The following is a 25392-nucleotide window of genomic DNA, read 5'->3' as shown; positions in this document are numbered from 1 at the left end:
GTGAAATTGTATCACCTCACGATATGCTCCATCTGAGCAGGATTTAAAACCCTGTCACCGTGCGTGTGAAGAAAACTCGTCGAGAGCGAGGGGGGATGTTGTGGCGTTGAGAGGAAGTTTTGACATGTTGTTGTTGTGAGGGCTCCATGGTGAGCGCAATCAGCTCACGGAAACTTTGAGCGTGGGTGAGAAGTTTGGCTGGAATTCTAGTGCAGGTGGGAGTCCCTGCACAGCACTGCATGACTTACTGCATGACTTTCCTATTGTCTGCTGCACTTCATTCCGTGCCGCTGTATAACTCCTCAGGAGTCAATAGTTTGTACTTCTCTGTTCTATATGGTCTTTCACTTCTCTGTAGTCTGTATTACTTTCTACTCTATAGTGTATTCTGCATGAGGTCGTTACAGTCTAAAATACATTCAGCTTTCTCTGTAGTCACCTCTTTTTAGTGTAGGCTACTGGATGTTTTATGTTGTTATAGTATATGACTTTAATGTACAGCGCACTACTGTAGTCGTTTTTACATTCTGCTCTATTATGTATACTACATGCCTTCTAGCCTAAAGTAAACTCTGCTTTATAATAATGCATGACTTAGTAGTTTATATGCACTGTATTGATTCTCTATGGTCAGTAAAGTGTACTTCTCTATTCTATGAGCTGTTTTACTTCTCAGTAGTAGCTATATTTTGCACAAATTCTGTATAGTATATAGTTTCTCTTCTGTGATACTACATGACTAATGCTTCACTTCTTTATTAACATTAGTATAGACCATTCTATGTTCTGTCTGTCATCTATGAAATATCTCTATTGTCTGTAGTGCTATATAATATATGACTACCATTGAATTTCTGTATAATCATTCATTTATACTCATTATACTCCAGAATATATGCTTACTTTAGTCTATATTACATTCAGCTAAACTGAATATACTTCATTACTTCTAGTCTTTAGTAATTGGATTTATAATATAAACCTTACTCAATAATACCTATATTAGCATGACTTATCTAGTTGTAGGCCAACATATTGCTCTATTATGTATAGACTTTTCCATATTGAATAATATACGGCTTTATAATACAATACATTCTGATTCTGTATGACCTTTCTTTATAGTACATACTGCTCTAAAGCATATACTGTTTTAGTTCACTATCACCTGTTTTCGGCCTCTATATTGTGCTGATTCTCAGCTAGTTGGTCTGGACGGATTGAATATGTACTTAACATAACCAAAAATTGTAATAGTATGTAGTTCATGGTGTAATAATACATTCTTTTTTCCCCTCAATGTAATGATTACACTCTGCAGTGCATGCTTAGTTCAAGTGTATCCATTTAAATTCTAAAGCTAGAGTTCATTCATTATATTTAATCTGTTTAGCTATATTTGAAACACTCCACTGTAGACAATAGCATCTGTTTTTTGTTTTTTTTGTAATAAGTGATTTGACATGTTAAGGAACATTGCCCAATTATTTCCCTTGCTGGATTGTTAGTCATCCTTCCTCTGACAGCATTTAAAAATAGCTCTGAGGTTGCATGTGTATTTCTGTACAGTAAGGCCACTCAGGTATCTCCAAAAGGCACGTTTTATTCTACATTACTGGTTAGCACCCAGATAGCTTTAGCAAACTTTACTGTTCAGTCCAAACTTTAAATGTGCACAGGCTTAGGATAATCACTTTACTGAGTCGCCTAATTGAACAGAATCATCTCTGAACTGATTTGAGCGGAATAATGACACTATTGTCTTTAGAGGAGAATTTGTCTCATATTTGAAGAAGTTTGCATGATTGGTCGAGCACGATTTGTTCAATTATTAAGCAAGTTCAATTCAGCACTAAACAGATTTATTGAAGACATTAGCGTCCTTATTAGGGCTGGGTAAAAAATATCTAAAATATCCTTGAAACAATTTTTCTAATTTTCAGTTAATAAACAGAATATTGTAGCGCACCTCCCATCCATTAACTCACAATAAGCTTTGTGCTTTGTTACTTTAACATGAAACCAAGTCTCAGATTTCAAATTCTGTACATTTTATTACAATATTCAAACAGTAGTTGCTGTTTTGGCGTGTTTAATGTGGAGTGACAGATTTAACCTGATTTAAAGTGAACTGATCATCTCCTCCACTTTATTACCAGGTACAGCACAAAATAAACATAAATGAACATCCAAAGGTCTGTTAAAAGAAAGAGTACTTTACCAAACTTACCAAAATCTATATCATGTCATTTCTCAATCTGTGTTTCAACTGCGGAAATACGCCAATAAAAAATCTTGTGAACAATGTCACATAATATCACATTTACCTCATTAAAAAAATAAAAAAAATAAATAAAACTTATTTGGTGACCATAAACTTGTTAGTCAGCATGAAAAATGAACTTCAGAGAGGAGCATTTTGCTAAATATGCACCATATATCAATTCAATTGTAAGTTTTACTTTTTTATATTTAATCTGTTTGAATAAAATTTTGTGACAGCCACCATTTAAATGTTTACATTTCAAAATCGCATCCCATTACTGAATATTAAGTGTCTCCGACAAAGCATCCCAAAGGGGGACAGTAGCAAAGAACCCAAACTCAGTCAGGTGACAGAAATGAAGGCAATTTCTTTTGCTTTGATATTAAGCTATCAGTGCCATTCAGACATTTTAAGTGTGACTTCATACTTTTTGAGAGGTCATATCCGTGAGATCTTTCAAACTATTGTTCTTTGTCAGTGGACTTAAATGTTAATCTCTGTATCATTTGTATTGCTCATACCAGCTCAGTTTCAGTTTCGCCTGCTTTGAATTGTTAGATTAAAGAACACTTTTGAAGCAAATGATGTCACGCTCCACTAAACTAGATCGCTGTGATGAGAGCAACACTGTTTTCCCGTCTGCTACAGGGCCGTCACTCTAAGCGCATTCTAAGTGATAATCTCCAGGTGAGATGGGAGCAGGGTAGGTTTAGGAGGCTGTATTAGTTTTTCCTTTTTTCCAGCATCTCGGCAGCGTGATATGTGCGGGTGTCTCACTTCTTGTGCTTATCGTGTGTGACAGCACATTGACAGCAAGGGGAAGGAAAAGAAAACAGAACCGTGTGGGTTTGTGCTTACCACTGTCAAAAAATGACATACGGGAGCTCAGAGTGAAATACAAAAGCCGTGATATGAATCAAATATAAGTGGAGAGATAAAACACTTTAGAAGGCTTGTGAGGACAGGAATGTTGATATTAAAAAACCGAGTAGAATTGACTCGTATCTAAACAGAAATTATGACCTTAGACAGTCTGTCAAAGGAAAAGTTTCATGGCTCTCCAAACCTGTTTGATTTTATGTCTTGTGTAGAACAGAAAATTACTTGGCAGAATGTCCAAGCTGCTGTTTTTTATATGAAGATGGATGGGGACAAGGGACTTTGGATTGTAATTGATAACAGAATTTACAATTTCATAGCTTAAATGTCCTCATAAGTATTTATTTAACCAAGCACCAAAAATGATACAATTGGATATTGTGAAATCTGTGATGTCACACATGAAAAAATGTATTTGCATATGAATGCTTCTTGAGCAAGACATTGACCAATCATTTTACATCATTGCATCATAGGCCCTGCCCACTGGTGTTCAATCACTTAATGGCTGACCAGATGCGAGCATCACTTCAAAAGCAGATAGAACCCGTTATAATCACTGACGTCATCTACTCTGTATACAGATACTTGATTAATTTCAGATGTACTCGACGCGCTTGAGCTACTCCCGACAAATGGAAGCCTATGAACGATTTAAACAGCATATTTGTGTCTGTACAGCCTTCAGAAATGAATGGATAGTTTATTTTGAATGGTGTCCCGGATTGCATCCGAGGGTGGTTTTTTTATTTATTTATTTTTTTCTGAAAATTTGACTTAAGATTATTTCGTAAACAAGGCACAGTGTAATCGAGAGTTTGCAAAGAAATGTTTGTTGAAAGATAAAGCAACTGTATTGGATCCGGCAGCAGCTGCAGTGTTTTCAAAGCATTAACATTTTTTTTTATCATGCATTTGCGTGAGCCAATCACAACAGTGGCCATTTACTGACAAGCCTTAAGGGCCTGTTTGAGTGTTTAAAAAGATACTTTTTGCGAAAAAAAAAAAAAATCCATGTTAGTCAGCATAAAATGCTGTTTGCAAGCCATTTTATTTCCAAAGCAAGAAAAAAATGTAGGATGTGCCTTGATTTTATCCATTGTGAATTGATTGAACTGTGAAGAGTATACACAACTGATGAATTATGGGCAGTAAGTCTCAGAATGTGCATTAGGAAAATAAAAAGGGTCAATTCTGATATCATGTTGACTTTAAATACAAGAATTATGATCATTTTATTTCATTTTCTCTGTGAATTTATAGCACAAGATGTCCTATAAATGCCATGTTGCATAGAGAAGCTGTATCTGATTTAATATGCTTGTGTGTGGTGAAAAATGCACGGAATGACATATACAGGAAGAAGAGTGCATTGGGACAGACAATTATAGTGCCTATAACAAGGGAGCTGTTATTGCTCTTGCCAAGAAAAATCCACTTTTTTTTTCTTCCCATCTATAACAATGAATGATACTGCATTTTGGAAACTAAAAATCCATGTGGGGTTGTGGTTGACCTATAACTGTTTGTGTAACAGTTTGAATGCAACAAATTGTCTGCTACTCGAAGCCGTTTAAAACCCGATCTAATGAAAAAAAGAGCTTTACAGTATGTTAAAAATCATCAAGTTTACTTTACCCAGAGCGTTGCTGATAAACATACAACATCGCCTCCACTAAAATCCACATTTTGTGCCTTAAAGGTTAAGCGAGAGTAAATTTTGCAATTGCTTTAACCCAAAATGATTGTGCACTTGAATATTAATGAGCTCCTAATTAGGCTGTCAGCATACAGAGGCAGAAATAAACATTAATATTTAATAGCACAGCTGGTTGATGTTCCTGTTGCAGTGAAGTTTTACTGATTCATGACAGCACTTAATAATAACAAAAGAGCACTGCTTTTAAAAGTCAACTTTGTTTTATACCATGTGTGTTTGGCTGACACTGTAGATGAGATGTGTTTGTGCATATTCAAAAATGTTGGAGGAGAGCCTCAATAACTAATTCAATTAGAATTGTTTAAATACCAATTTCTTGCAGCAACAGGGTGTTTTGCTCCAAATGCTTTTGTATGCAGATGCTAAGAGAGCAGCTGTGTGCAATCTGTTCTGCTTTTCCTGACCTCACAGGTTCAACGGTGGGCCGCTTTCTGTACGTACGGTGCTGTAGATGCGCTGAAGTGCGACACACTTATAAAAATGACTATAATACATGTTTACCATGATTTACAGAAGACTCCCACTAAAAGTGATTCAGTTTATCAATAGTTCATATACCCAAAAAAAAAAAAAAAAAAAAAAAAATAATATATATATATATATATAATATATATATATATATATTTATGTTACGTTCCCAGTTAGTCTAGGGCTATAGGACCACGTAACAGAATAAGAAAAGGTGATGTGTGGAGGCAGCAAGGTTCAATTCCCAAACCCCGGAGCTTTAACAAATGCCAACAATTGACTCAATATCAAAAACAAGTTATTTTATTTTACGAATATGGGAGGATGTCAACACTTCGAGAGGGGGCAAGGCCAACATAACAAACAAAAACCCTCTAACTATTAGGGAGAAACTAACCAAACTAACAAAGGAAAGAAACAAAAATACAATAAGAATAAACTAACTCCCTAACTCGCATAAACAGGAGAAAAACACCATAAACAAAATGGCACCCACCTCTCTACTAACATTCCCAATAAATTAACAACATAAGCTTAATAGATAAACAAACAATAACATAAGTACAGACAGACAAACGGGGAACGGGGAAAAAACAAAACAAATACGTCCTTGGACGTAACAATTTAGTACAAGAATCATTAGATGACATTAAAGGACTCACAGTGCAGCCCCAAAAATCTAATTTAATCTACTATCGTAATTTTAAATCGCTATCCTTCAAACCACTAGATTATACCTATCTGGCAGCAATTTTTTAATCATCTAAAATAAAATAAAATTTAGAATGATATGATCACTTTTTCTTTTATATATTTTATTAAGTATAAGTCAGAATAAGTATGTTGTTTTATTTTTACATATATCTGTTACACTGAATGATGTTGGAACGTTATTTCCCTCATATTTTGACAGCAACATTAAAGTAGACACTTTATTTGCATTTAATATGCTTTCTGTGCATATACAATACTTTTTGCAAATGTAATTTAATGTGGACACTAAATGTTGAGTATTTGCATGGAGCACCCTTATTTGGAGATGCTGTGGATGTGTATTATGCAAATTACTAACCACAGACACCCCTTCCTATATTTAGAATAATAAACAATCACCACTAAGCTTCCTTCTCAGCAAATTATTTCCCATTTTACTTTTAGTTTCCTCATTTGGTGGAAAGCAGTTGCGGCACCTGGCTCTGAAAACCTTGTATTCGTGAAAGTATTTTGTATTTTGACATCATAGCATGTCAGATAGCATTTGTACCCAGCATGCACCTGGTGGTGATCATTATGCATACAACTTGCTAATCTCAAACAAGCCTATTGTGTCAGCCTTATAAATAAAGCATTCGTGAGTGTGTTATTCTTTCTTTAGACAAAATCAGATGATCCCTGTCTAGTGTTCTAATAACAGCCATCTTTCTGATCTTTTTGATACAGTCACAGACAGGCACTGTACTCACTCACTGCTTTTGTAAACAACATTGGTTATGCTAAAAGTGAAAGAAAAAAAATCTATTATCTGCCAGCAGAAAGGAAACTGATAACTGGTCATTAATATATTGTCTTCTCTTTTTTTCTGTCTGTTAAACTGTGCCAGACTTGTGAGTGTGCGTGTTTGTTTGTGTTGTGCAAATTTACATGAAAATATGCCAAACACTTGCAGCAGAGATATGGTCCCTTTGATTGATGGGATTCCAATGAATGCTGCCCTGTAAGCAGTGGAAACTCTGGAATCTCTACTTTCGGCAAAAATACCACAGTGCTTCATCTGTTAGAAGCCACTGTTTTGATGCTTGTGTTTTCATTTAGCAGTCAATGGAAAATTTGCATGATGAGCCACTAGGATGGGAATTTTGGTCAAGCAAGGTCTAGGGAGTGGGGTGGTAGCACACATCAGCTCTATTTTTAATTGTTGGTGAATGTGCGTATGTGTCAGATGGACATTTTTAACCATTGCAACGTGTCTCTTGTGCCATAATCTTTTTTTGTAAGATGGTGTGTCATAACTTTTTTTATAAATACATCTTGAAACCTCTGCAAAATATCAATTGTGTCAAGGTTTGGCTGGTTAGGATGACCCTGTTAGCCCCCGTTGGATGAAAAGGCCTGTTTCTCCATTGACAGCCATTCAAAAATAGCTGTGTTTTTTATTTTCTTTAGTAATTGTTTTACCAGTAACAGCTAAATTTTGCATGGGTCTTCAAAGTGTGAAATGCACTTTATGTTTTTCCTTGTCTGCTCTCTTTGACATTACTTGGGATAGTTGCTAGTAAAAGCTCCTACTTTTTGCACAGTGTTATTTTAGTATAACTTATATACTATAATAGTACTTAGTCTTTATTTTCACATTTTATTTTACTTTTTGGTAATTTTATTACTTAAACATTTATTTCAGTTAGTTGTCAAGACAGAGTTTCTGATTTTCATTAAAATTTTGCATGTAATTTTACTGTTATTTCAGTTACCGAGAACAAATTTTTTTAGCTTTTTTTTTAGTTATATTAACACCACTGGGCTGTCGCCATCATGACATTCAACTGCATTTGTGACATCATTGTATTGCTTCTTCTAAACTGAATTGAAAGTGAAAAGTGACGTGACATTCAGCCAAGTATGGTGACCCATACTCAGAATTCGTGCTCTGCATTTAACCCATCCGAAGTGCACACACACAGAGCGGTGAACACACACACACACACACACTGTGAACACACACCCGGAGAAGTGGGCAGCCATTTTATGCTGCGGCGCCCGGGGAGCAGTTGGGGGTTTGATGCCTTGCTCAAGGGCACCTCAGTCGTGGTATTGAAGGTGGAGAGAGAACTGTACATGCACTCCCCCCACCCACAATTCCTGCCGGCCCGAGACTCAAACTCACAACCCTTCGATTGGGAGTCCGACTCTCTAACCATTAGGCCACGACTTCCCACTGCATATAGTGTTGATGCCATTTGCCATCAGACAAATCAGAGTTCATGCTAAACCACAAAATTAAATATGAGGGCCTTTTGTCAAATTCTGTCCAGTTTGGGTACAAAACCAGTAACACTTGTAGAATGGAGAGAAAAAAAAATCCACGCATCCAAAGTTGCACCAGAACAACAGCAATACTTTTGTAAAATTAATGGACTTCAATTGGTGTGAAACACTCAAGATGCGCAATTATTATGTTAGTATCACTGCTGATTACTCTTAATTTTCTCTAGAATTAACACGTTTTTCTTTCTATTTATTTGTGAATTCAAATCTGCTATGTGAAACTCTCTGGATAGAATCCTACACTGTCAGTCATTGGTGATATTCAAAGATTGGAAAGTGGTTTACAATGATGGAATGGAAACCTGATCTTGTGGGTGCCATCCAGGGGTGTTTTATAGTCTTTTATTCGCCTCTGGTATGATGCTTTAACATGCCGCTGAACTCAAATTATCAACACCCCCCTCCTGTTCCTCGCTCTTTTCTGCAACTCCACTGGGTCCATTGTCCTCTGACAGCACAATTGCTACGCTGCCACCGGCTGTGTGTTCAAATGGAAATAGACTGAATTAATATTGTTACTTATGAGTGCTGAAGAATTCCACACCTTTACTGCCTCACAATGACAAACAGGAATATACTTACTCCATAGTGTAACAAATGTGCTGTAGAATATATTACAATATGTAGCATTGCAGGTTAGAAAATGTTTGACTATGGCTCTCGAAATGTCCAGAAACTTTTCTCTATGCAACTATGTGAATGCAAATTTTGATCCTTGATCAGTATAAAATTAGTAGGGTTAGTACAGTTAGTAGGGCATGATAGAGAGATAGTTTTACTGGAATGGAAAAGTTGTAAATAGGGGTGTAATGAATTATAGTTAGTTTTTGCCATTTTAGAGTGAAAGTTTATCATTTGCACATTTTCAGGTCTTCTCATTTTACATTCAAACATAAGAAGAGGTGAAAGACAAGTCAATTCGGTAATCGCGCTGTTTTCTACACCGAGAGCTGCCTCAGACATTGTGCAATTAAAGAATACTGTTCTCTTTTGCATCTCTGTGTGCTTGAACGGACACATACACACAAACTGATCTCAAAATACCTGTCCCTGCAAATGTTCTCATAAACACTGCTGGTTATGTCCTAAGTGAAGTGAATGTAAACCGGATGTACATCATTATATTGGATCTGTATGTTATTACATATATTATTGACTGTTCACTTGCCTTTTTCTTTTACATACAGTACTGTTCAAAAGTTTGGGATCAATGATTTATTTAAATCTTTAAAGGATGTCTCTTACGCTTAGCAAGGCTGCAATTATTTCATACAGTAAAATAGTAATATAGTACAGTGATACACTATGGTAATACAGTAAAGTACAGTAAAGTCAGTAATATTGTAAAATAATATTTTAATATATATTTATTTCAAATTTAAAGAAATAAAATGAATAATTATAGAATTACAATTTAAAATAATAATAGTGACTGTTTTGCTATTTTCATATATTTTAAAATGTAATTAATTCTTTTATGGGCAAAGCAAAATTTTCAGCAGCTATTATTCCAGTCTTCAGTGCTGATTTGCTGCTCAAGGAAATTTTGTTTTGTTTTGTTTTCCCATTTATTGTCAATATTGAAAACAGATGTGCTGCTTAATATTTTTCCGGATCTTGTAATATATTAGGATTCTTTGAAAGTTCAGAATTTTTGCACTACATACTTGTGTTTTAGTTACAAGCGAACAACTCTTCAGCCAACTATTGAATAGGCCATCTTTAAAATGCAAAAGAAAACCATATCTGAAAAGGTGCATTTGCACATGTCTAAAGTGTCATTTACACCAGAATTACATGTGCAAAACAAAGTAGCATGTGAAATAAAATAAGCATTGAACAGCAAAGTTAATAGTAAAATATATCTGATTAAACAGCAAAGTTTGTTTATTACTTGTCAGAAATCCCTAAAGAAACAGCAGCTACTTAATTCAAATTGTAGAAGAAAGGGCTAGATTTTAATGCACAACTTCCATGCGTGACGTCACTTCTCTTGGGTGAGGGAACCTCAGAGATTTGCAGTACACTAGTGGTTCTGACACTTTTCAGAACATAGCAATGTGTGAAATCAAGCTTGTGTAGCTAGAAGCGCTTACGCTCTCTTACTTACACAGGGTAGGTTTGAAGCCTAAGAAACTGAGGAGCTATATTCCCATGTTAATTTGTACGTGTTCACTCTGTCTTTATGGGTTTAGCTGTGGCTCAGAGACTGCTTGGTAGAAGGTGTGCAGCAGTGGTAGTGGTGACAGTGAGAAGTCGGCGCTGGTTATTTATGTTGGCCGGTGCAGGCATTTCCCCAAGGCCACAGACAGACAGAGCGAGCTGACTCCAGCCCCTCTCCGTATGGAAGAGCAGCTGTATTATTCAGCTCCCACAAAGTGAAGTGCAGCCTCTCCTTTCTGACTGCTCACTGGCAGAGTTTGTTTTTAATCACTGCAATCTGCGGCCACTTCTTCCCTGGCTCCCATGATGGGTAATAGAATGTAATGGTGGCTTGATTCTAGGCTTGGCATGGCTAGCAACATTTTTGAGATTTAGCTCGCTCAGTCATGTAGGCTTCCACTTTTATAGCCTGTTTCTTTTGTGATTTCACTCCTTCACTTTTTTATTTTCTGTGGCAAAGATCTGCTTAAACCAGCATGAGTTTCCAGGCTGGTGTAGTTTGCTAGTTAGTCCTGCAGAACTAGCATGGGGCAGCTGGTTATGGTGTCCAACACATTTTGGTGACATTTTGTCTCTGTAATCCAATATATTTCCAATAAATCAGGATATTCAGTGATTAGAAACTGTATCCATAAGGAATTGATTCATTAGGTTTTGAGGAATAGATTCATAACGCGGTGATTTATCCATAAGGAATTTATTTGATTGTGAACCGCATTAAGCCTTCTACACACGATTTTAGCAATCCTAAGATCATTGCTGGTCACACTGTGCAACACGGATCTAATAAACTTGGATACGATATGCATGTAGACTGTACGATGATGACACCTAATTACTCGTAGGCCACGATGCACGTTTCTATAGAACAATAAAATATCATTAGCAGGAGCTTTGACAGTTGTAGTTTTTATGTGTGCTGAAAAAAAGTGGGTGTGACGAAAGTGGAAGAAATAAGAGCTTGAGGTAAGCAGTTTTATGTTTTAGCGCCATGTAGCATTGATTTCATGAAGCATTTTTACTGGTTGGTCAGTAAACGTGGGTCGTAGCTGCAAACACACTGATGAACATACTGAATTTCTGACCCTGCCAGAAAATTATCTTAGGCTATCTTTGGTCGCAAGACTGTGACAACGGCCATCTTTAAACCTCTAGAACCACCGATTAGGAGCCACGATTACAGAAATCGCCACAATTGTTTCACGATGACAATCTTTGGTCTGGGACAGCCGAAAATCATGCAGTGTGTCTCAGGCTTAACATGCCAGAATATGGCATCAATTTAAAATTGAATGTAGAATTTGTTTTGTATTGTCCTGAATTTAGATTGATTTTGAATTGAATTTGATGCATTCATTTCTATACATACTCAATTAAGGAGGACTGCCTCATGGACATTTTGCTTTCAGTTTTGTCAAGTTTGAATTGATAGCTCATTGTTTTTATCACTAATATTTTATGACACGAAATTTGTTCTTTCATAGTTTAAATAACATTGTCTTCAATGTTTAACCAGTGTTATTTTAGTATTATTTATGTAGTATTTCTACATATTTTTAATTAGCTTTTTTAGTTTTTTTTTTTTTCATTTTAATTTTAGTTTAAATTTGTCATTTTAGTATGTTTTGTCATTAACATTTTTATATATATTTTAAATATTTCTATTTAACTTAAGTTTTTTTCATTTCCAATTTAGTACTTTTTTCAACATAAGCATATCTATTTCAGGGTTTTTTTATTGATGTAGCAAACAATGCAGAATTTCAATTTGAAATTAAATTTAAGGATGTAGAAATTCATATAACTGCAATCATTGTCATTTTAAGACAAACTTTGCATGATGACTTTACATACTTTCTGAAATTTTAAAATAGTTTTTTTAAAAGCATAGAATTTTCAATATCACCTATAGAAATCTGCACTTAATTTATATGTATTTCTTCATATTTACTCATTTCTGAACCACAGTGGAAGAACAATTTATTTCCCACCTGTTTAATTTCTATGAACTGTAATTTGGTCAACTCCATTTTCTTTAATTCCAAGTCAACTTGTGGTGCTGCCAATTCAATTTAAAACCAACATTAAATATAAAAGTTGCCTTTTTATATAAAACAAGGCAGACTTGACTTGAGAAAGGCTTTTCAAGCGAGCTTCCTACAAGCTAAACATATCTAAACATTTTTTGGCTTAAAGTGAATGCGACCATCTTTTTCAAACATGGAGCCAAAAAAATGCTGAAGGAAATTGTTTTACAGTTCTATTGTGTACCACTGCTGCTTTTTTATTATCAGGTAAACATAATGTATGCAAGAGCTCACAACATCCTGTACTCCAGCCCTAATAGTATGTGTATCTTTTCTTCCTCTAGTTAAGCTATCATGTTCTGCAGGATGGGCTCTTTGCATCTGTGCAGACCTCAAGGTCGGTATGGCAGGGGTCAAAACGGCCCCTGGAGGAGCTGCATTTCCTGCGAGTGGCTGAAGGCATGCGTCCTTCCATTGTTTTCCCTGCCCAGGTTTTCTCCTGAATGCTGCATTTTAGAGGCCTCTGTGTCACTTCACAGTCATTTAAACAATGCTTTCTGCAAGAGGAAGATTATGACAGATTACTGTTCAGAACTCACGGCTCACCGCAGAGGTAGGAGCCACTTAGGTCACAGATTCATGCAGAAGCTTCTGCAACCTAAGGGACTTCAAAAACAAATGGCGTTTCTCTCACGACAAATGTATTTACAATCACCGCAGACTTCTCGCCAAAGAGCGGCGTTCAGTGAGAAATGGGTGTGAGCTGTGAATGCGATGAGTGTGTGCTCTCTTTGTTGTCTTTAGAGTGTCTAGGGACATTACTTCCAGTTTCTGCTGCTGAGGCCTGGGGCTAAAAGAGGGATTACAGGATATACACAAAGATAGCTGATTTTGTGTTTCGTTACCACAGTCTTTTTTCATCCCTTTTGTCTTCCTTTGTTCTGTTGATACATTTGTTTCTATGCACACTCAGTTAAGGAGGGCTTCCACATGGATAGTGTGCTTGCAGTTGTGTCGAGTTTGGATTGATAGCTGATTATATTTTCACTAACATTTAATGGTGCAAAGATTGCTCTTTTATAGTTTAAGAAGCATTTTCTCCAATGTATAATCAGTGTTATTTTAGTATTATTTATTTTGTTATAAACAGTATTATTGTTATTATTTTTTTTAATATTGAGAATAAGCTTTTATTTTATATATTTTCATTTTAAATTTGGTTTACGTTTTTGCAATTTTGGTATGTGCTTTTGTCATTTTTAATATTTAAAAAAATATATTTCTTTTTAGCTTTAATTTAATTCATTTTAGTTTTAGTCATTTTGTACTTATCTATTTCAGTTAGTTTAGTTTCATTAGGTTTATTTATTTATTTATTTATTTGTAGTCTTTGGGTTAATTCACCTTTATTTCAGTTTTCGTGTAGTTTTATTTTTTATTTATTTCCAGTTAGTAATTTAAGTGTTCCATCTCAAATTTATTTCATTTTATTTTTTTGCAAATATTATTTAATATTTATATTTTATTTCAGCAATGTTATGTGCAGTACATTATCTGTTCTGTGGTCTTTATTATTTAATGAATGTTTGCATAAATTTGCAGTGAAATTTTTTTTCATTGCAAGCACTGTATATGTTAATATATTTCAACAACAAATTGGAGAAGAAATATAATTATTTAATACAAAAAATTATACACACACATATTACATGCTTATATATAATTGCTTTTATTTAAATGCTGATTATCAAATAATATTTTTTTATTTCAGTTTTAGTCATTTTTGTACTTATCTATTTCAATTATTTAAGTTTTAACATGTTCAAGGCAATGTTTTAAGTTTTTCATCTAATTTTACTTTAATTATTTTAGTGTATGTTTGTTTTAGCAACAAAGTTGCTTTAGGATTTTTCAATGGCCTGAGGCTGAAGGTGAAGAAATATTACCAAATTATCATGTTTGGGTGAACTATTCCATTAAATATTGTATTACTGTGTCATAGCTCCAAAGAAAAAAAAAAAAACATTTTTGTGTTACAAATGTCAGTGGATTCTAATCATACATTCAACAAGCAATGTTTTTGTATCCCATAAGTCAACTTCAATATTCTCTTGAATGAAGAGTAAAGAGCCAGGCTATGATGAGGCTCACTTGTGTCACACCTGTTACTTTAATAAGAGGTGATGCAATGTGCCGTCCTGCAACTCTGTGAAATGTAGATCAAACCGCAGCGCCTGTGATTTGTGAGGCGGCTGGTGGTAAACGTCAGCTCCCTGTGGTCAGATGTGATAGAGGGAAGTGCTGCGGTGCATGCTGTTGCATTAAAGAGGCATGACCAGGCATGGTCAAGGCACATCACCAGAATGATTCCACACAAACATCAACAAGATTTTCTGTGGTATTTGCTTAATGTTCATAGAATATAAACTGACAAGTTATCATGTTTTTTAGTGAATTCCTTAATCAAACAGAAATCGTGTTGGTGAAGTTATTAAAATAGCTGCTCAAATATTACTCTCCCGTGTGGGAAGAATGGCTGTCTTAATAGAGCAGGAGCTAGTTTTGCACTATAACGCCTCTTGTTGTTGTATAATGTAGACTTAGGGAGGAATTTGCTGAATGAATGTCATGCACCCGCTGATTGTGCCATTTACTCACTCCCATGCCATTCCAACCCAGTTATGTTTTCTTTTCTTCAATGAACAACAAAATTATTAACCAAAATGTCCAAGCTAGTGATGCATTGAAATTTCATCAACTGAAAATCATTGTCATTTTGTCTTTTTTAAATATTTAAAAATAATAAAAAATATAATTTTATATATTTTTAAATATCCATAAATATCACTCTACAGGTTCATTTATTTTGAGTTCAGTTTTAGTTTTGAGTTATTTCCAGTTGGTAATTTTAGTGCTTCAACTTAAATTTATTTCAGTTAATTGTTAAGGTAACATTTCAAGTTTTATTTTAGTTTTTCATCTGATGTTTTTATTTCATTCAATTGTATTATTTTATTGCAACTATATGCACTATATTAATATTTTTTACTTTATTATTTCATGTTTGTGTAATTTGTTTTATTACAGCCACTGTACATGTTCAATTTCAACAACAAATTGGAGTAGAAACATTCATTATTTGATTATTTGAACACCATAATTAACATATAACATAATTCCAAATCTTTAAGTATACAACTCTGTTTTAATTTAAATGCTGATTATTAAATACATTTGTTTAGATAATTGATTATTTAATAAAAAATTTAAAAAAATGTTTAGGTATTCATCTAAATTAAATTTTTATTTCAGTTTCAGCATTTTAGTAATAAAATCAAGGAAAGTAAAATTATGTGTTTTCCACCTCAATAAAAAAATGACATAAATTTACTTTTGCCAAAGTCTTCTGAAGCAATATGATATCTTAGTGGACTGAAATATGTCAGAGCTACATATGGTAAATAAATGATGACAGTTTTTGGCTGAACTGTTCTTTTAACTGCTCTGCAAATCCCAAACCTGGATAAGTCTTCAACTTATTGTGAATTTGCAAACTTCAGGTTCATTACGGAGATAGGCACTGACAGCTCATCATTATATGTCAGAATAGCTCTCCATTACAGCAGGGTGGTTTCATGACTTCTGATATCTCATACATGACTGTGGCGCTGCATGCATGAAATATGCATGTTCAGGTGATTTGCATGCTTGTATTGTGAGATTTGAGTATTCCTCTATGCATTCATTTGCTCCATTTGTTTCAGTCAGACTACCGCTGACCTCAGGTTCTCATGAATACCTGATTGATGGCTTCTCACATCACCCATGCATGCAATGTATGCAAAAGTGATGCGCTTGATAGACCTCTGGAGAACCTGCCACAGAATTCAGTTTATACAGCAGCTTTTTTTCGTACCTGAACATTGTGAAACCAGTTATGATATGGTCTGACAAGTTGTTTAGTAAGGTCTACTAGTTTAAAGGGATACTCCACCCTAAAATGAAAATTTAGTTATTAATCACTTACCCCCATGTCGTTCCAAACCTGTAAAAGCTCTGTTCATCTTCGGAACACAATTTAAGATAATTTGGATGAAAACCTGGAGGCTTGAGACTGTCCCATAGACTGACAAGTAAATAACAGTGTCAAGGTCCATAAAAGGTGTGAAAGTTTTCGTCAGAATACTCCATCTGCCATCAGACGTGCAATCTGGGTTATATGAAGCGACAGGAACACTTTTTGTAAATCAAATCAAATAACTAAAATAAAAATTGAAATGTTGTCTTGACAACTAACTGGTTTCAGGTTGCTTTGGCTTAAAAGTGCCTGCTAATAAATAAAAAATGTAAATGTAATTTTTAAAAACCCAGGGTGCAAACTAGAAAAATGACACCTCAATTGGTTTATGTTTAAAAATGAAGAAATTAAGAAAATGTCGTTTTACAGTTGTAATGTAAATTATAATAATATTTCAATAATATTGCTACTTTGATATTCTAAATGAAAAATGCAAATTCTAAATGTAAAATGTACTTTGATATTCTTTTTTGATATTTGATATTTATTTTTATTATTGTTGTTGTCGTCATTGATATAATCTCAAGTTGTAATTATTATATTTCTTAGATAATTTGTTACAGTAAAATATTACAACTGTAATTTTGTTTGATATCCTTGTTAGATATTTTATTTTATTTAATAACAATAATGTTTTTGTTATGAATAACTATTATTTTCTTGCATAATTTTTACACTGAAATATTACAACTATCATTTTGTTTGATATTCTTGTTTGATATTTTTGTTATTATTATTATTATTTCAGCAAAGCATAAACAAGCACACTTAAAAATAAATGTTCTTTTTTTGGCATCAAACATTTTGACATTTTACATTGGAATCACAATACAAAGAAGCTTTAAGAATAAGACATTCTTTTTAGGTGTAAATATCTATACATTTAAATAAATAATTAGTGGCTAAATGGATGAGAAATCGCATTTTATTGAGGATGTAACCATAGCAACAATATACTGTTTGAGTGTTTTTACTCCCTGTAGGAATAGTACATTGACAAAACATTAATACGTCCATTATGTAAGATGTCTGTACATTCTCTAAGAAACATGCTTGATCACTGTGTGGTGGACTAGATAATAAAGAAAATGTGTAGTTTTGCACATCCTTAATTAAGAGGTACCCTCCACCTATATAATGTTGATGTCATCGGATTTGTGGAAATGTAATGATAAGAAATCAATCAGTTTCATTTAACTTCCAATCATAACGTGAGATAAAGTCGACCGGGACATTGTGCGTTCACAGATTATTGATTTCCCATCTTTCTGTAAGATCATCTCCTCCGCCGCATTCTGACAGCTGAATGAATGCTTCACTAAAAGGTTTCTTATGGTGAGCTACGGATCACTTTATCGACATCCGTGAGGGATGACCCGGTCTGTGTGAGCAATACCAGCGCGCTGTGATTCATTTAAAGAAAATTTCAACTCGGTACAAGATCCTTTATGGACTATTGAGAATGTGACGCGTGTCAGCTGAATTAATTTCCCTTTAAAAAGCGGCTGTCATTACCACCCCATTGGCCAGGTCCTGCTCCCATCATACCCAGGGCGCTCCGTCAGCTTGTTCAAGCTGGGAGAAGAGGTTAAACAGGCATTTCCGATGAGCTGACTACTCGATCGGTCCTCTTGTTAATGGGCATTCACAGGACACGAGTCAATGTCACTCAACATTAGCACACTCAGATGCGTTCAGATATGGCACTCAGGGGCTAATTGATTATCATCCAGCAAGCTATTAAAAAGATATTTTCCCTGCTGTGACGCTGGGGCTTTAAGCAAATGGAGCGCAGTGTGTTTAAAGCAGTGTTTGATTGTTTTATTGTGGTGCAGTCAGCCCACAGGCCAGTGTTGGGGAGTATCTGAGTAAAAGCAGTGACACAACTATGACTTAATCACAATTTCCAGTGCCTCGGATGTTTTTAGTGTGGCAGTTTTGTAACAAGCTACTTTGTCCTGCAATTAGAGGTGTAGCATGACTAATCATCAATTATCAAATGTGCTAAACTGATCCATTTCTCTCTCATTTGTAGGTTGGGTGCCATTTAGACTTGAATTGAGATTTTGTTTTTTTGGGGAATTGGAATTGAGTTTATGTTGCCCACAGAATACAGAATTTAATTTTGACTCAATTTGAATTTATTTATTTATAAAATTGTTGTTTGGGAATCTACACTTTTACTATCACACGATGTGGATCCTGTTGCATGAGTAAATGAAACTAACACCCTTGCATGTGCTGCAGTTTATCCAGCTTCTTTTTCTACGAGCTGCGGCATAGCACACCATCAGCTCTGATGTTACGACACGACTTTAGAGATGAGCTTACATATTCATTCACGGAAAGAGCTGTCGACACAGCACACACCTGCAACCTTTAAATCAAGAGTGCATGCCCAGGGGCAACGTCAAGATTCAGATTTCAGTGTGGAGTGACAGAGAGATAAAAAGCTTTTGGAAACAGTAATTTGAAAGGGGACTGCTCAACACCATCAGCGGAAAAAACAGCAACAGGAGGGCATGGAAATGATGGCTGTGTCCCTCTCCCACGCACATGATTGAGCCATTGGACCTAAATGCACTCTAAAAATACACTCAGCACAAAATGACTTCTCAGATTGCACTTGAGGAGGATTCCTGCACCTTGTGGTGGAATGGCGCTCTCTGTTTTTATGTAGGGTGGTGTGAGGACATTGCATGTGTAGTAGTTGTTTAATGGCTCAAAGATTTGATATGAAACCAGCTTTAAGCATTTACAAACCGAATAGGAAAACAGTGGAACTGGTTTCAGATCAGCAGTAAAAACAGCTTTAATCAACACCTGCTCTTCCAGCATGCTGTCCCAGTGGGCTCTGGTGATCTGAGAGATTTGGGTGAGCGTGGTTAAGATCTGCAGTCTAGTAATGCGAATATTCCTGCATGTCTCAGTACCTTCATTAGTCATAATGAGGTTCAGCCACTGCTGCTAATGACAGCCTGTTCCAAAGTGCAGGACAGAACACTGGGCGTTTGAGAGGCAGGCTCCAGGGGTTTCTGTGCTTTCTAATTGATGGATTTTTGTGAGGTTACAAATTTATTTGGCTCTAATTTTTTTTTTTTATTATTTGTGTGTGTGTGGGTTAAAGCATGTCTCTGTCATTTACCTTATCATTAATTCCGCCTAAAATATCCATCTTGGCACTGGCAGTTAATCACATTCCTGTTAAAGTTCCTCAGATTTTATGCAATGGATTTTCAAAAATGTTGAATATGATGAAAGCTATCTATTTTTTCTATCTATCTATCTATCTATCTATCTATCTATCTATCTATCTATCTATCTATCTATCTATCTATCTATCTATCTATCTATCTATCTATCTATCTATCTATCTATCTATCTGTCTGTCTGTCTGTCTGTCTGTCTGTCTGTCTGTCTGTCTGTCTGTCTGTCATTCTATCTATCTATCTATCTATCTATCTATCTATCTATCTATCTATCTATCTATTGATCTCTCTGTGATCTATCTATCTGTCTTGCTATCACTATCTATATATTGTATCTGTGTATAGTACTTTTTATCGCAGATAGTATCATACTATCTGTCATGCTATCTATCGATCATAGATTTTGTCTATCTGTCTATTTATCGTTCTCTTATTCTTTCTATTGTTCTGTCTATCTATCATTCTAGCTGTATATCGTGTCTGCTATTCTCCCTATTGTTCTGTCTGTCTTTCTATCCTTCTCTGTCGATCAGATCTATCATTCTGTCTGTCTGCCTATCTATCTTTCTATCTGTCTCTCTATTTATAATTCTGTCTATCATTCTATCTATCCTTCTATCTGTCTGTCTACCTGTCAACCTATTGTTCTATCGTTTTGCCTTTCTAGTTAATTGTATCTGTTGCTCTATCTGTTTCTATCATTATGTCTTTCTATCTAACGTTCTATCTGTCTATTATTCTATCTGTTGTTCTATCTTTGTGTCTACCTAGAGTTGTTACTATTTGTCTATCAAAAATAAAAACAGAGTTTATCCTCATCTTGACACTCCATTGACACTTCATGTATCTTCATTGCGTGTAATCATCATAAAGCAGTCCGGTCCACTGTTAGCTGTGTTGTTATACATATTATCCTACAAATGCTGTAGCAGAACCTCTACTGAATGACACATTTCTGCATATACCATCATTTCACATAGCTCTAGCTAACATTAGAGGACTTCATTGGAATACAGTGCAGCAGTGTAGAATATGGCCCCCTTAATCATTATTTTAAATAAAAGACACAAGCTGGTAGATGTGATCGCCCATTGTGCCGGATGTATTATAATTACCTACAAGGATGTCAGAGAACAGCCCAAACGTGCTGTCCTCCTACCATGCAAATTGTAGGCTATATTTACAGGTTATGTGATCCACCCTTCTTTTCTCTCCTCCATCTCTTTGTCTCCCTTTCTTTTCCTCTGACGTGCTGTAATAATGATGTAAGACTCTCTCTCTCTCCCCCCCCCCCCCCCTCCCCCCCCCTAAGACTCTCTCTCCCCCCCCCCCCCTCTCTCTCTATCTCTATCTCTCTCTCAAGCTCAATTCTTCCCAGCTGTTCCAAATGACTGCATTGCAAGCAATACATTTCTCTGTTCCTCACACACGTCAGGCACAGTGATTACAAACGAGAAACGAGACTGGAACGAATGTTTCAGAAACGTTCCCAATATTAGATTGTGTTGAACAAATCCCCCTCAGCAGTGGTCGCTGATAACAAACAAGTAGCAGCTTGAATGGATGGAGATGTTTCCTTTACAGTCAATGCATTATTCATTACAGAGGCTATTTTTCATTCACAAAATTTCAGTGTGAGGAAACCCTGCTGCCTTTCTCTGCTCACTACTTGACATGCAGAGGTTTTTCCACTGCCACAGCATCTTTTTTACATATGTTTACACTGTGGTTGTTCAGCAGCATGACAGCATTTACATGCTGGTTCCAAAAGGTCCTGAGCCAGACAAATAACACAAAAAAGGTTCTTACAGGTTTAATAGACGAAGATTATCTATCTATCTATCTATCTATCTATCTATCTATCGTTCTATCGTTCTATCGTTCTATCTAGTAGTAGTAGTATTTCTGATGAATATTTTATTTGCGCTAATAAAGCCAGGTTTTACTACAGTACTGTTTTATCTCGGTTGATTTGTTGTTACTTTAGAGTCGATAATAAGCTTGTTTCTCTGTCAGGGGTCTGTATGATGTCGGGGTCTTTAGCGGGTTCTTTGTGTGCTTGAGGTCCTGTGGGCTGCGTCTGCTAGCTGTGTAGGTAATGAAAATTGAAGCGGACCTGTGAAGAGGTGGATTATTGCTGGGCTTTTCTCTGTGATTCTCGCAGGAGGAGACACAGATGCTCTCTGACTGCTGAGATAGCAGCCGACCTCAGCTCCGCACTCTCTCACGAAACACTCACGGATGACGTGTCCGACAAAATCCTCTCCCAACAAGTCAGTATAGTTCATCTTCCATGTCTTAAGATTTTATTTCAACCTGAAAATCTTTCTGCTGAAACTAGTTAGATTTTTTTTTATGTTGTTACACTATCATCCCCAGCAATACTGTAAAGGATTTATTTATGCATACTATTCTCTGATTTAGAAATCAGAATATAATGAAAGAAAAGAATATAATGATTAAAAGTTATTTTATGTATAGGATTTGATTGGATTGCTATCAGATAGCTGTTCACCACTTTCCTTACCTAAGTTAAAAAATGAGGCTGAGAGAGTTATTATAGTTTGATTTAAAAAAAAAACATATTTTTACTTATAATAAACTCTGTTGATTAAAAATGCACAATACAGTGTTCGTATTGTCCTTATATAATTTCAGGTGCTAGGTTATCTGCTCTAAACTGGATTATTATAGTCAACTAAAACTGAAACTAAAATTAAAACCATTAAAATGGCATTACTTGAAATGAAATAAATGTTAATTTATTACTTAAAATATTTTAAAAAAATTAAATATTAAAGAAATATTTCAGCTAGTTGCCAATTTTTAGTTACATTTAAATTGATGTACTAAAATAACTAAAACTGAAATAAAAATGAATAAAAAATACATAGAGAGAAACACACACACACACACAAAACAAAAACTACTAATTATGACAAGAATGCACAAAATAACAATAAAATTAAAATGAAAAATATAAAAATAAATATTGATTTTCTTGTGTAAAATGAAACAAGATATATATTAAGAAATTTATTTATTTATTTTTCTTCTCGGGAAATCCACCATCCATTTGAAAGACTCCAGAGGCAGTCTGTGACCCGGTTTAAATAGATGGCATCATCTGGAGACTGATCGGCAGCTCTTATCTTTAGTTGGCCGCGACCCTGTGCTGCTTCTGTGTGATGGGCCTCATCCTTAACGCTGTGTGTTCGTATGCAGCCGGGAACAAACACTCAGCACCACTGCCTGCCTTTACAACAGACTGGACACCTTCCAATAACTCAGCCGCTCAAATCTCCACTTAGTTATGACAGCCTGTCATGTGATGTCAGATTGTAAAAATTGCTTAAATGGTTTAATGACAAGTGAGGAGCTGCACTATGTCTATCTCGTCTCTCGCTGTCTGTCCCTGCCTTCATCACCCCATCTCTCATTCTGCTCCTTTTCTCGCTTTGTCTCTCTTTCTCTCTCAATTTCATCTGGTTCGTTTTGACCTGATTTCGCTGATTAAGTGTAGCGAGTGCGTGGAGGGTCGCTGTTACAGTTTTGAGTTAGAATGGGAATTTAACGATTCCGATTTCATTTAATTTCTTTACTTTATTTTAGTACTTGGAAGACATGCTTCTCAATAATAATATCTCAATCTCAATAATGGACCTAAATAACAGGGATGGACCAATATTAAAATGAATATTTTCGTGTTATCGCTGATAGAGATTGCATAGCTCCTAAAGGGACATGGTGATGAAAAAAAAAAGAGATCAAAGGATAAATAATACTTTAATGCCTTTTTAATGTGTTCCCTCCTGCATATGTTTTGTGTTCCCCTGGGAAACTATTTTGACTTCTTTGTCAGCAAAAGCAAAGTTTTTCAGCAGAATGCACAAACAACACAAAAGCAATGAAATATAATTTATGATCACTATGTTCCTTGAAGGGCTTCATAAAAGACAAATGGCCGTTATTAATATATATATATATATATATGCTTTACGAATATAACAGCACCCTAATCAAAATGAATGGGAAAAATCAGCAATTTTTCATGCTACAAATTAATTTAGGCAACACAACATAATTTACTGTATCTGATGAAGGTTCATTTTAAGATTTGCTAAAGATAAACAAGTCATTAAATTATTATCATTAAAAATTATGAAGTGTCAACATTTGTCAACAAATTAAAAATGTCAACCTTTTTCTTTTCTTTTTTTTGAATGATGAAAGTTGAAATTGTCAGCATTTACTTTACTCTACATTTAACTATTGAACACAGAAGAAGAAATTAAAAAAAAAATGTTGACAACCAAGCAGTTGACAGTAGTATTGAAAAAAAAAACACTATGAAGGTCAATGGTTGCCATCAACTGTTTGGTTACCAATGTTATTAAAAATATCTTTGTGTGTGTGTGTGTTTGTGTTTGTGTGTGTGTGTGTGTGTGTGTGTGTGTGTGTGTGTGTGTGTGTGTGTGTGTGTGTGTGTGTGTGTGTGTGTGTGTGTGTGTGTGTGTGTGTGTGTGTGTGTGTGTGTGTGTGTGTGTGTTCAGCATAAGAAAGAAACTCATACAGGTTTGGAACAAGTGGAGGGTGAGTAAATGATTTTTTGCACGAACTATCCCTTTAATACAACTCTGATGAATTAAGTGAGTCATTAGACTTCATTAGACAAACCAGTGACTCATGAGTTCAAGACTGGTCTTTTTGTACGTTTCATTATAAAGAACCAAGTCATTTTTCACAATCAAACCATGCTGTTCATGCTGCATTTAACAAGACGGCAAGTGATCTAATTATTATCTTTGTATCATTTTTCATCCCACAGTATAAGACTTTAAGTCACAAAAATCATTATAACATAAAAATAGTTTACTTCCATTGACACACTGGCTCTGATTGATGTCTTCGGCTCTCCTGGTTTTGTTCCATTACAGTTTCTGCTCTTCACGCTCAACACTTTGGAGACTGATTGGACATCCTCCATGCTTAATGGCCGCCGGCGGTCTATTCATACAAGGTGTTTCCGTGAACGGCCTTTTGGAAGAATCCCATCAGGAAAATCCAAAACAAGGCACATTGTGTGGCGGCCCCTTGTGGCCGGTGTAATTTGAACGGACAGCGACGTGAATGAGGTCCATTCTGCCGTAGCCGCTTTCATTTGGCCGTGATGAATAGTTCTCTGTGCCACAGGAGAGCGGTCACTCACACTGAGGATCACGGCCGGCCGGCAGAGGGCTTTTCGTGTCGCTACAGGTTATTAATCGGCGGGTCGCTTCCCTCTGGTGCTTCTTGCCAGAGATGGGGGACTTGACATGGCCAGAGGTGCCATGCTGAAGGAGGGTATCGCAGTCTGGGAGCTGAGCCTTCACATTCAGCCTAGAACAAAAGGCTTTCTTGTGATAGATTGGCAGAGCTTTTCTCTACGCCTCTGCCTCCACAGGCCTCTTCTGCCCATTTCTTTAGTAATGCTCTTGTTAGTGCACCGCAGTTTCCTGACCGCTGGTTTCATTTCTGGTTGTGGTAAAAAGCTGTCACTG

General features: G+C 35.6%; 1 long non-coding RNA gene across 1 annotated transcript; it reads left to right on the top strand.

Annotated features, from left to right (window-relative positions):
• Window positions 1–48: 48 nt before the first annotated feature.
• LOC122138515 lies at window positions 49–23485 on the top strand. Its single transcript, XR_006155644.1, has 3 exons — window positions 49–215; window positions 22017–22125; window positions 22936–23485. It is a non-coding gene; the product is annotated as an uncharacterized LOC122138515 (long non-coding RNA).
• Window positions 23486–25392: the final 1907 nt, after the last annotated feature.

Source organism: Cyprinus carpio, chromosome B9 (assembly GCF_018340385.1).
Source record: "Cyprinus carpio isolate SPL01 chromosome B9, ASM1834038v1, whole genome shotgun sequence".
NCBI lineage: Eukaryota > Metazoa > Chordata > Actinopteri > Cypriniformes > Cyprinidae > Cyprinus > Cyprinus carpio.
The sequence above is the reverse complement of the archived record's forward strand: the minus strand, read 5'-3'. Positions and strand labels throughout refer to the sequence as shown.